The sequence below is a fragment of the Lacerta agilis genome, chromosome 2 (assembly GCF_009819535.1).
Source record: "Lacerta agilis isolate rLacAgi1 chromosome 2, rLacAgi1.pri, whole genome shotgun sequence".
NCBI classification, from domain to species: Eukaryota; Metazoa; Chordata; class Lepidosauria; order Squamata; family Lacertidae; genus Lacerta; species Lacerta agilis.
Genome location: NC_046313.1, coordinates 41,144,885 through 41,159,097, shown reverse-complemented (window position 1 = coordinate 41,159,097; position 14,213 = coordinate 41,144,885).

Here is a 14,213-nt window from a genome sequence, read left to right as displayed (position 1 = left end):
CATTTTTAATTTTTATTTTATCAGCTGTTCCATTACTTTGGTGTTTGCCGCCCTAGTCTCCTTTGGCAGGAATGGAGGGATATAAACGTAATAAATATAAATTGTCAAAGGTCCTCATATAAATGCCATCCTGCATTATTTCCCCATTTAAACTGGATTTACAGTTTATGCAGCAAATCCAGTAAGTAAATAAAATCCCACAGAAATGGTAAATGTGGTTTAATGGGGGGGAGGGTATTGGATGGCATTTTGATGAGGATGCTGTGTGGACTGCACCAAAAAGAGAGAGACCTTTGCATGGATGGGCAGCACTGAGTCCACAATAAACTGCTGTATGGAAATACAGTAGCTGTAATCCATTAAAAAAAAAAATCAGTGTCATTATCCTCCATTCTGCAAATGGGAAGGGAGAGACAAGCTAAGAAATAACGGCTTGTGTAAGACCACCTAGTGAGCATAGGGCATACAGTATTTATACTTGCACACAGAGACAACACATAATTTAATTCTCCTATCTCACATCCACAAATGATTTATATAGCCCAGTACTGGAGTCCTGTGTCCAACAGCTAGGCACTCAGCCTCACATAGAGTGTACAGTACTGCAATAACCCTACCTAGATGTAACTAAGGCATGCGCTGCTGTAGCCAGGTCTGACCTCAGGATGCAACTGGCACAGCAGCCTCAGCTGACCAAAGGCACTTCTGGCCGCAGCTGCCACTTCAAAGCACTTTGAATTCCTATTCCAGAGTTCATCTCCTTTCTAACTAGGAGCACCACTGTCTTGTCTGGGTTAAGCTTCAGTTACTGTAAGCCCTCATCCACTCATTGATTTTAGAACATCAACAGCTTTCATTTTGTTAGATGAAAAGGAGAACTGAGGTTCCGAGTAATCTAAATATTGGTAGCAGTGCACCCTGAATTCATGTATGATCTCTATCAGTGGCTTCATGTAGATTTATATAATCAGGAGGACAAGATCTAACCCTACATGTCACCATAACCCAGTGGCCAAGGCACCAAGTCCTCCAACTCTACCTTTTGGAATTGACTTTCAAGACTTCACCAGTCAGTCCAAAAGGATATTATGGTCCATGGAGCTGGACATCATTGAGAGGTCCAGCAGAATCAATGGGGACATACTCTGCCTGTCAAATTCCTGACAAATATTGCCTACCAATGCAACCAAAGCTGTCTCAGACCCCAAACCAGGCCTGAAACAGGATAGAAAAGGGTCTAAATCATCAATTTCATCAAAAACAAACAATCCCCTACCAAAACTGAGGTGCCACTTGGAAACTTGCTCAATAATGGCAAATCTGAGACTGGTGGGTAGTTATCCAATACAGAGGGATCTAAAGAATGTGTTTGTTTTTTCAGTTGTAGTCTCTTCACAGTGATCGTAAGGTTAGATGGAACTATGTCTTCCTCTAAGGAGGCAGTTACCATTCTCCTCCTCTGGCTGCTTTAATCAGCCTAAATGGACAAGGGTCAAGTGAGACATGGCTGGTCTCACACTGCCAACAATCTTGAACCATGGAGTCATTGTTCATCTATACAGGATACTGATTCTGGCTCAGGGCACACAGAGCAAAGAGAGGGAGAACACACTGAAGTTTCATTCCACAGACCGTTTATTCTGGAGTGGCCCTATTAAAGGCAACTGGATGGTCTAGAATAACTGGATTGTGGCCTGAGTCACTGACATCGAGTTAGGAAACCCAGAACCTCTTCTTTTCCCAAACAGGACATACAGAACCCAGACGTTCTGGTTCTCCCTGCTTCCTCCTGCTCTAGGAATCAGATCTCAATCCCAGAAATGCGGTTCAAGGGATTTCACACTCCAGGTTCTATTCCTGAATAAGCACAAGAGGCCAAATACTTTTCTGATTCAATCTAAAGATACTCTGCGCTTTGACATGACAAAGCACATTTGAGCCACTTTTTTGTGCGTGTGTGGATGCTGTTGGTACAAGAGAGAAAGTGGAAGTGAGATGTTTTAAAACTACTGGTAAATGAATGCTCCAGCTCAGGGGTGGGGCTCACAGGGTCCAACTGTGGCTCTCCAGGACTCTCTTTCTAGCCTTCAGGACTTTCCCCAGGCCACACAACCCTCTGCCCAGGTCATATGCCCCCCCACTGCCCTCTTTTGCTTCTGGCACAGCCCGCCACTGGCATGTGGTCTCTGGAAGTTTGCCCATAGGGGAATGTAGCCCCTGGGCTGAAATGGTTCCTCATCTCTCGCTCCAGCTGACCTGAATATATTACAACTGAATTACAGAATGTGAGAACGCCCTTTCTTGGCATGGCATAACACCAATGTACATGGGAAGCAGAGTCCCCAAGGACCCTAATAGGAGAATGAGGAATGGGTGGAGGTGAGGCCTACCAGCGCTATGATTCAGGTCTGCACCTCTTTTATCCAAGACAGAAATCCTGGTTCCCATTGATTCCTACATTATTCTGTGGGAAACGGATGGTAAAGCCCATGTTTCCAGATCTGTGTGCAATGAAATCCTTGAGGATAGCCTACTGAACTCCCTCCCATCAGATGTCAAGGAGATAAAGAACTATACAACTTTAAGAAGAGATCTGAAGGCAGCACTGTATTGGGAAGTTTTTAATGTTTGATGTTTTATTATGTAGCCACCCAGAGTGGCTGGGGCAACGCAGACAGATGGGTGGGGTATTGGCAATAATCTCCAATAAGAAGAAAACAGAGACTGGGGATAGGTATGAGATGGAAAGAAAATAATTTAGGATGATTCTGGCTTGCCCCAGAGAGGACAGAGTGAAGTTCTGTGTGTGAAAGCAGGAACCAGGCAACAATGTCCGGTATCATTTCTGCCAGAAGACATTAAAGAGCTTTACTGAGTTAAACGCTGATGCCTTCCTTGCCCAGAGCTGAGTTTACAGTTCTCTCTAGGGCATGAACAGCTGTTTATAAAGGGATCTCTGAGATGCAGCTGCCTCTGGGGTGGAGAGCAGCTTGCTCTTTAATTGCCACACAACAATCCTGCTGGGCAATTTAGGAGAGGAAGTGAAGGAGGTGGCTGGAATTACTCAAACTGAATGGCTGCAAATGCCTGCGTTTCAGTGCTGTCTGGAGCAGGCACCTCTCGCCAGAGCACTACACCCTGCTGCCGCCTTAAGTCAACTGGGGGCGCACTGCTTGCAAAAGGGAAAGCTGTGATTGAGCCAGCTATTACAAAAGGCATAGCCTCGTGACCCCAATAATTACAGTGCTTCCTAGCACTGGAATAGCACGGCCCGTGGAGGCTTTGACGCTGAAGGGAGTGCCCTTGCAGCACCCTAGTTTTTCCCCAGGGCTGTCGCTTCCACATTTTCTCCTGGCCTGACCTTGCTTAGTTTGCAAAATCCAAATGGCTCCAAGCCGGAGGCGACACAGCTGCAAAGGGCGGGGAGGGGGCCCTGCAGGGAGGTGCAGACGGAGCCAGATGGAGCTGGATAGGGCACAAGAAGTTGGATCGACTCAGTGGGAAGCTTCCCCGTCCCCACACCCACCCTGTGCTATCCAAAAAGTTATGCTTCTCATTCTCTGCCGCTGTCCTGCCACAAAAATCTACATCCATTCTCAATAGCCTCTTCCCGTTTGGGCCACTTCACACACTACCTGTATGTTTCTTTCACATACATGTAAAGACACAGAGTTTGCATGCATGTGACAAACAGCTCGGCTGGTAGAGCATGAAATTCTTAATTTCAGGGCTGTGGGTTCAAGTCCCACGTTGGGCAAAAGATTCCTGCAACTGCAGGGAGTTGGACTAGATGACCCTTGCGGTCTCTTCCCACTCTACAACTCTAGGATTCTATGACAAATGCATGTATTACACAGGCACATGCTTTAGGATTGCCTGTGGCTTTCTACTACCTATGCACCCAACCGCAAACAAATATGCTGCTATATGCTTTTCCAGCTGGGCAAAAATGTCTCTGCCTTAGATGTTCATTTTGCATTGTTTTTACACCTATAATCGGGGTGTAAGTGTACTGTGTGTACTATTTTTTGAAACTATTTCTAGCATATGTGTAAGTGTGTGTGTGTGTGTTTGTAAATCACTTTGACAGGCATTAAAAACATGAATCATGAATTAATAAATAATAAAAATAGCATTCAGTCAGGAAACTGAAGAGGATTCTGGGGGCCTTGTGGCTTCCTCTTTCTAGCCTCTTGTTTGGAATACACAAGGAAAGAGTAGGATCACACACACAAGGCCTGCCCCCCCCACAACAGCCTCTACATTTGCATAAACACACAACTGTTTCTATTTTCCGCGTAAGGCAACATCACAGGTTTCCAAATTCCTGCACAGGTGTGCAGCAGAGTACATGCTTTAAGATCCTCTCAGATGACTGTCTACATGCGGAGTTCACCTTTCTTCGCTTATGTGTAGGAATCTGGTTTGCCACCTCTTGAAATAATATTTTTTTTAATCTGGCATCCAGAACTCCATAATGATTCCAGGACTGAATACATGAGGCATGGCAGGGCAGGGTGCAGCAGCAGCTTTGGGTGGGTGCTGAGGCAAAGCCTATTGTGTTTTTGCAGCTTCAGGACAAAATCTGTTGAAATTTATTTTGAATTATTTAAAATATTTTTAGGAGTGTGAGTGAAACCCTCCCAATGTTGTTTACAGAAGAGAAGGCACAGAAACCTGCTCAGTTCATTAATAAAAGCCAGTGATTGTAATAAACCAACTATCCAGCCACCAGCCCTCCATTACATCAACGGCTCAAAAGAAAGCCAGAGAGAACAAATAGGTCTTTAAGGTTTTCCCAAGGCCTGTTATGACAGGATCTGATAAACCCCAGATGGTATTCTTCTTTTCTTTAAGAGCCAAGAGGAAAATAAGCTAGTCTTGGCCCTTAGTTCTTAGGGAAGGGGTCTGAAAGCAAAAAATTCTCTCAGGAGGTTTTTTGTTTCTTTATCTCTCTTTTCCCAATTGGACAACCACCCAACAATCTGCCATGCTTGTCCACTTTGCATTTTTTAAATAACAATATTTTATGATGCTTTGTTTGTTTTAATTGTTGCATGCTTCCTTGATTAACAGTTGCTTTAGAACAGCATGGTAGAAATGTCTATATAGGTATAAGCCTTAGTATGAATTTGGTAACGTGAAAAAGCCCTTAGCTGATTTGAGCATCATTGAGGGTGTGTGTGTTTGTAGGTGACACCATCTGATCATTCTCAGACTAATGGGCCTAGGAGATTACTTCATCATTAATTTAATCAATTTGTTAGTTGTCTAATTCTTGGTGACTTATCAGAAATATGAAGCAACGTTAAAAAGCACACTGACCTCCAAAACCAAAAAGATTATCAACAACTAAGGACATGCCCAACAAATAAGCCAAGGCAATTGTCTCGTCATATTCTATCACATCCTCAGGAGGAGGAGAAAGCCGGGCGCAAAAAATAATAATCATAAGTGTTGGTGCTAGGTGGGCCTTTCTGGGAAGAGCGTTCCATAGACTGGGATGGGGGGCGCAACTACCTACCTTGTTGCCACCCGCCAAACCTCTCTTGGAGGGAGGCATAAGGAGAAAGGCCATGGATGATTATCTAAGGGCCCGGGTAGTTTCATGCCAGGAGAAGCATTCTTTTAGGTACTGGGGTCTCAAACTGTATAAAGCTTTATAGGTTAAAACTAGCACTTTTTAAATGGGCTCAAAATTGTATATAGGCAGCCACTGCAGTTGAACTAAGACAGGTGCTATGCCAAACTGCTGACTCTCAGACAGCAATATGACCTGGGCATTCTGCATATGCGGCGGTTTCCGAACCATCTTCAGAGGCACCTTCATGTACAGGCCATTGTAGTTCTCCAATCTGTAGGTTCCTAAAGTCAAATTATTCCTGGCCAGAGAAGGGTATAGCTAGGCTACCAGCTGAAGCTGGGGGGGGGGGGAAGCATTCTGCACAACTGAGGCTACCTCAGTGTACCTCAAGTGACAGTAACAGATCTAGGAGAACCCTGGAGTATGACCCCATCTAGAACAGACTAGAGACTGTTCCTTTGCTCATAGGAACCACCCACTAATAGCATTTTGGCCATGTCTGGACTGAGCTTCAGTTTATTGACCTTCATCCAGTTCAGCAGATCCGCCACCTCACCAGCAGAAGATGAAAAGGAGAATTCAGAGTTGCATGTTCTCAGTGTACTGATGATAATGTGCTACAGAGCTCGGAATGACCACACCCAGTGGCTTCATGTTAAATACATGGGAGACAACACCTGAGGAACTCTATACAGGACCATCCACAAAACTGAGCTATATCCCCCCTAAGCACCACCGCACCCATCAACTCCCAATACAGACAGTTACCCCAGAAAGCCACTATATCAGGGGTCAGCAAACTTTTTCAGCAGGGGGCCGGTCCACTGTCCCTCAGACCTTGTGGGGGGCCGGAATATGTTTTGAAAAAAAATATGAACGAATTCCTATGCCCCACAGATAATCCAAAGATGCATTTTAAATAAAAGCACACATTCTACTCATGTAAAAACACGCTGATTTAGAAGGCGATTGGGCCACATCCGGCCCCTAGGCCTTAGTTTGGGGACCCCAGCACTATATGGCCAATGAAACTGAAAGCTGCTGAGACATCAAGGAAAACCGACGGGGCCACACTCCCTTTTTCTCTCTCCTGATAGATGTCAACCAAAATAGTTTTTGTACCAAACCTGGGGCAGATATGGATCCAAGAAATCAGTTTCCTCCCACTAAGCAGACTTACGGTACTCTCAGATAATTGGGCACAGGATTTTCACACTAGTGCTATATTTGCACTAGCATGCATTAGGCATCAGTATCACAATATTCTGTTCCTACCTAAGAGAAAGGAGGGGATACCTGTAGCAGGGAAGACAATCATATTCCTGTTTGTGATGTTAAAGAAAAACAGGGGAGATTCATGCTCTGGTGCTGAAAAGAAAGTCCACAGACTTCCAAGCACTAAATAAAAACATTCATGAAATGACAGGGCTATGACAGGGAATCCTTGCTAGTATTTTCTTTTAAAACCTCAGTTCACATGGGTGCTCTATTCTTTAGTGGTACAGCGAAGAAAAAAAACAGACAATTTTGTAAAGATTCAGGCACGATCCATTTGGTGCCTGCCACACTTAATGATATCCCACACACCACTTACAATCACAATGGGTGGGCTGGTATAATATTTCCCAAGTGGCAAAATATTGCAGGTTGACTGCTGGGAAAATCATACTCCTGCAACAGAAATGCTACTTTGAGAGATAATAGATATAGCTCATGGCAGCACTAAATTAAAATTAAAATAAAAAAATATTGGGGGAGCGAGGAAAATCTCTGTGTGGATGGGTTTGTCTTGCATGTGTGAACTGTTAGGAAACTACTGCTCTGAAGCATTTCCTTTTGTTGAAATGCCATTTATGTCTGGATCTTGTGAAACACATGAACAATAGCTGTGCATAAACTGGCCCTTAGGTTGCTGAACTACAAGCCCCATCAATTAGGGTCATTGGCTATGCTTGCTAATGCTGATGGGAGTTGTAGTTCAGCAACATCTGGAGGCCAAAGGTTCCCCAGACCTGATTTAAGGAGCATTCGTTCAGATTTGTTCATGGGGAGGTTAGATGGTGTTGCATCAAAGCAAGTGTCATCCTACACTTCCAAGTGCATTTCCCCATTACTTTCTTTATCACAAAAAAATATGATCTTTTGGGAAAGCGGGTGAGTTGCGCAAGACAACCCCCTGCTCAATCAACTATAATTACTCAACCTGAATAATTACCAGAATGTGATCAAATCCCACCTGAAAACAGCAACAACTTGGAAGTGCCCTGTGTGCATATTGATTCAATTCTAGACCACAGCTAGACCACTGGCTGATGTGGGAGAAGGTGGGACACGAGGGCTTGAAACTGGATAGAACACCTCTTTCCCTTCTAAATCATCTTAGATCCATGTCAAATATGTGCCTTGTAAGTAAGCGAGATGTGGAAGTCTTCTCTCTTTAGGAAGTGCCAGTAACATATTATGCTTCTCATTCAGTTTCTATTTACTTGCCTTTGCCCTATTCTTTTGCCCCCTTGGTGGCTTACTCCTTGCTCCCCATTGCGATGGCACACAGCTGGGGATCCTGGATGGTGGGTCGGTGGATCCCGTGGTGAATCACTGCCATATGCCCACAGAGCTGGAAGCAGTGCTGCCTCCCCCACAGATTGGCACATCCTGCATTGGTGCTCAGGGAAGGGTTAACTCAAACTGGGCTGCACTCCAAGGCCTGGGAGCTGCTCCCCACACACTATCCCTGCGTCAGCTCAGCTCCGCTCCCTTTCCCAGCAGCTGTGCTAGACCAAGCCCAGTTAAGAGAGGGAAGCTGGGAGTGGGGGGTATGTTCTCGAATATCAAGCCCCACACTGGCACCAGGTCTGCCCCCTGCAGAGAGACAACCTATAAAGACATAATGATCTGGACTTTGGGGCTATCCAAAACAACAAGGAATACCACACTGAGGATAAGCCATGTACATGTTGTGTTACTGGCAGAAGAAAAGTGATTGGGGGTGGGAAACGGCTATAATTTGGGGAGTGGATCTTGTGCTGGCAGTGGATCTTGTTTGGTACGTGGTTTATGCAGCTGGCTGAACCCAAAGCCCTCTAGGTAGAAAGGCCTCAGGTCCTAGCAGTCACCTTTGCCCCTTCCCTTTCCATCCCCAGCTGGGAAGCTGCTTCCCTCCCATGACAGGAAGTTCATTGTTGAGGTCCCGGGATCTGCCAGACAATAAAGGAAGCAGCTGCTACCATGGCAATGATGTGTGACATAAGCAAAACTTGCGCCATAATGGGTGTGGGGATATGTCCCAATTCACGGTCTCCTTGCTGTCATGGGAACAGGGAACTGTGCTAGCTGGGCTCCTCTCTCTGATCTCCTCCCACTGCAAGTCCCGACTGCTTCCCTTCACATGCCACAGCAAGGGGTGAAGGAAACAAGGTCACTGGGTACACCACCTGCCTTTACCTGTAGCGAAGCCTCAGATGCACTTAGCCCGACAGCCACAGAGGCACAACCACACTAAACAACACTTCCCAGAAAGACACACGGTCACAGAACATACGTGACACGCTGCACCGGAGGTAATGCATAGGCAATTAACAAAACCATGGAAATAGTTATCCTAAATGATGTACAGGGCAAAATGGACAGAAATATGTGGTACTACATACAGCAAAACTCATAAATCCAAGCGGTTGCAGTTTTCAAAAATGTATACACATGTACACAGCCTGAGAACTTGGGGATCCAAGTCCACAAGCACAAAACATAGGGCGGCAGTAACAGCGCGCCATTCAAAAACCCAAGCTGCGTGTGCGTACACACAGAGACACACTATATGCAATCCAGCCAGACATAACACCCACACTACTTGTCATGTTACAGAAAATGGATGCATTAAAAAATAAAACACAACAGATTTGTATGCCGCTCCTCTTCTGTAACACATACACACCACATATGCATTCAAGGCCAGATGCTCTGTATACATGCACGCACACACACACAGCACTAAACCAACATTTGTATGTGCACATTAGAAAGTAGTGTACAGCTCTTATGGCAAACACACTGCCTGCAACACATGGGGATTCTAGGGGAGCCGTCCAAGCATACAGAGAGAAGGAGGGAAGGATTGGGTTGAGCTTTCTTTTTGTTTTTGTGTGTGTGTGTGTGTGTGTGTGTGTGTGTGTGCGTGCATGCGTGCTGTGTTTCACCTCCCTCCTCCCCGCTGCTATCTGGACTACAGCCTGATGGTGGCTGCGGTCACAAAGGGAGGGGGGATTGCCTCGCCCAGTGCATGAGTCACAGAGAGCAGACTTCCCTTCCCAGCAGGGCCCTGGGCTCAGCCACTTGCCTGCCGGGAAGGGCTCTGTATGCTAGCCGGGGTCAGAGCCGTGGCTGCTCTGAAGTGGGCATTGGCAAGGGTGGGAGAGGTGTCTCTGGTGAGAACATCTGTTGGGAGAGGAGGAGGAAGAGGAGGAGGAGGCGGAGAGAGATGCGTGGAAGAGTTTTGATCCCAGTCCAAGCACTCTTGTTTTTTGGACAGTCCAAAGACATATTTCACTGTCTCTTGGCTGCAACTATTTTCACTGCGAATGCTCTCCCACTTCACAGCAGCCAAACAGTTATAGATTTCTTGGCTCTAAGGAAGGAGCAATCCGGGAAGACATATCCATCTCATCCTCACCCATGTGTAGTATAGTGGTTAGAGCCAGTGTTGGACTAGGACTTGGGAGACCAGGGTACAAATCCCCACTCAGCCATGAAGCTCACTGGGGGTTCTTGGGTCAGTCCCTGCTTCTTAGCCTAACCTACCTCACAGGATTGTTGTCAGGTGTAAATGAGGCAAGGGAAAACCATGCATGTCACCTTCAGCTCCTGGGGGGGGGGGAAGTGGGATATGAATGCAATAAACAGATAAAAGTCCTAGATGTGCTACAAAATTAGGTACGACAGACTGACAGAATAACAACCCTGTTCAAAATAAGGGAAAGTAGTCCATGCCTCATTGCCTCGATCCTCTTCTCCTTCCCCCAACAACTGCTAATCTCAGACTACAAGATCCTGCCCTATGCAGACCCCAACCTAAACAGTGGTCCAGAAATGGGGTGGGTGACTTTATTGCTGGATCATTTATGTAGTTCCCTGTTCTGACCTTAGGGACAGCCCCAAATTGACTCTGTCCGCCCCTCACTGCCAGCTGGGAAATCCCAACTGGAGACTAAAGCAGAGGCCTCACTGTGCTAGGTTCACTCAGCTGTGTCCTCCAGGGACAGCTGCCTCCAAAGACCACCAAGGGACGTAAAAAGATAGGAAGCTACCTCATACAGTACCAGGTTAGACCATTGCTCCCTCTAGCTCAATACTATGCTGACAGGCAGCAGCTTTCCAGGCATTCAGAGAGGGACTTCTCCCTGCCCTACCTGGAGATGCTGGGGATTGAAACTGGGACCTTCTACCACTGAGGTACAGCCCTTCCCCAACTCACACATTCTCCACCCCTCTCTCCTTTGGGTCTGCTTCTTCCCTTCCCACCCTCTCTGGCCCAACAGCATCGCTTGCCCCTAAACATGCTCTGGATCTCTCTGATCTGGACACTGGCACCTGGCTGTGTCCCTCCCTTGCCCAGGCTGTAATTAGCAGCTATTAAAGGTCATTAGCAAACTGGGAGTTAATGACCAGGTAGGAACAACTTGGCTTCAGCGCTGGGGTGTTGGCTTGTCTACCTGCCTGTTTACAGCTTTGCCAGCTGCTGGAATACCACCGCTAAGCAGAGACCAGACGGAACAGATGACGCCTCGAGTTGGTTAGGAGAGAGGGAGGGATGCTTGAGAGGCAGTTCTGTAAGGTTGTAAGGAGCCAGGGCTGGCTGCAGACTTCTGAGGCCCAAGCAGTGGGCACAGAAAAGAGAGTGGATTTGGGGGGATCTTGGGCTGCGGGTGCCTATCTGCACTTAGAACCAGCCCTCACCCTAGCATCCTACTGTGGCACAAAGGGAGTGCTTCTCAAAAGTCATGTAACCCCCAAGCCCAAACACATTGGCTGGGAGCTGGGGTACAAGCCCCAGAATTCTGGCTCATTGCCCAGCCAGCCGTTTCTGCTCTTCCTGCTCCCTAAAATTCCCTGGCTGCTCTTCATGGAATTAATCACTTCCTGTTCCAGAGCTGGGTGTTGTTCCGTACTGTCTGAATGGGTAATGCACCACACTTCAGAGTCAATTGTACACCAGTGCAAAGCAATGAATTGCTATATAAATATATTCTAAGACATCCAACCTCTTCTCTTGTTTTCCCATTCCCTTAAACCAGAGAGATTGCTTCAAAGCAGCCGAAGTATCTAAACAATGACAGCCAAGGACCCTTTTCCTGACCTCTGACTCCCATTCCTAAATATTCTTCCTCCCCTGTTGTGCCTCTCCTGTTTGCTTTTCTGTGAAATCATCTGTTTTTAAGTGTGGGCGGCTTCTCCAACTAGGACGTGCCTAGAGCAGAACAGCTGCCAAGGAACCGCACGCCAGAGACAGGGTGTGTGTATATGTGCACAGAGAGGGCGATATACGTGGTGTGGGGTTTGTGATAGGGTGAATTGTCAAAGCCTGCAGAGGGTAGGTGGGAGTATGTAGGGGTATACTAACTACAGCCTGTGGGTGTGTTTGGAGGCGTGAGGAACACTTGGTGTAAACCATGGCACAGCGTATGTTTAGCGCATAGTGCACGTTTGGCTGCAAACAATGTTGCTTTTATGTTCTGCAAATGTGCAGAGAGTGGTGGTGCATTGCGAGCAACTGATGCAGAATGTAGAAGGTCTTGTCTTTGGGTAGTATGTGGGAAACTGCATCTGTGTATGTGCTGTCTATAACATGATATAAAACATGAGCGTCCTCAGCTGTCACAAAGCATGTTTGAAACAAAATAAAAAAATTCCTTCCAGTAGCACCTTAAAGACCAACTAAGTTAGTTCTTGGTATGAGCTTTTATGTACCACACGAAAGCTCATACCAAGAACTAACTTACCTGGTCTTTAAGGTGCTACTGGAAGGAATTTTTTTATTTTTTATTTTGTTTCGACTATGGCAGACCAACACGGCTACCTACCCCGTAACTGGAACAAAGCATGTTTGTTTACAAGGTCTCTGAAGAAAGATGAGAGCAAAAGTGTGCGCGCAAGTGAACATGCACAGGAGGTGTGTGAGAATGTCTGAGGAGGGGCAGTAATAATATGATTCCGTGCTCGCTTGTAAATACTCATTCACCTGGTTGCTTGCGGTAAAAAATGCTTCCAGGCAACTAGCGAAGGATGTTTACAGCACTTGTTTCTTTTACACCACAAATCACGAATCCAGTAACGCTCTGGTCAGGTGGGCAAGCAAAAAAAATAAAATCATGTTACGGATTAATAATTTTAGTTCACTAGAATTTGCAAGGCTGAATAAGGCATGCTGTGCAAGTTTCATCTACCTTGCGTACAAGGAAATCCCTGCCAGAAAGTCCCACTCTAGACACTCCATTTGTGGATTTGGGCAGATTTCCCTGTTAACATAAAGCCCTGCAGGATGCCAAGACTTGCCTGAACAGTAAGGAGTATTACAGTGTGGTTAGGCAAGGGAGGGAGGAAGACAGAGAATTGCCAGTTCTTCGGGGGGGGGGAGGCCCAAAGATAAATGCCATATTAAAAATGCCATATAAAAACAAATAAAACTTAGAATTAAAAAACAACTAAATGTCATATAAAAACAAATTAGACTCAGAAATTTTTTTAAAAGCTGGTGGCAATCCTGTTGGGGTTGAACGCTGTAAGAAACACAAAGAATGGAGTTGAGGAATGGGATCAAGAAGCTGCTGAGGCCCTGGTTTGTGGCTGAGGTGGAATTTGAACTGGGGATTAATTCATTTATTACATTTCAATCCCACTTTTTTTTCTCTAAGGAGCTCAACGTGGAGTAAAGACATGGTTCTCCCACTCCATTTTATCCTCACAACAACTCTGTGAGGTAGGTTAAGCTGAGGCTCCATGACTGATCCAAGCTCACTCAGTGAACTTCATGGCTGAGTAGGGATTTGAAGAACCTCGGTCTACCAGGTCTTAGTCCAACACACTAACCACCACACAGGCTCTGGGTCATGGTTCACACTCCTCCTTGCCAGTCTACTACATCAACTCCCAGAGAACAGTGGTGGTGCTCAAGACTGAAGGCCACCCCAAACCAGCAGAAGCACGACATGGACAAAAAAAAAAAAGCCCATGTTGTTCCTTCCTTACAGCCTCAGGGCAAGCTTAGTGAAGCAGAACTGACCTGCTGCTAGCCCTGGGTGGGTTAATACCAGGCCATCCCAGGAAGGGAAGCTGGGAGCAGACGGTGTCTGAGTTGCTCCTGAGTCACATAGGCCGATAACACGTTTCCACCCAAGGCAGCCAAAATAACCCGGCTGGGAACTTTCCCACATGGAGTTTGTTTTTCATCTCCGCGGTTGCATGAGGCGGGGGATGTGAGAGAATAAAACACAAGGCTCCTGTTGAGGAGGCATACATTTGCCAAATGCTCCTCAGCAGCTAGTGTGGCACAATAGGCAGGAGTGTTGGGCTGGGGTGTGAGAAGCAAAAAGTCTCATCGCTACTTAATGATGAAGCAAACTGGGAGGCCATAAGA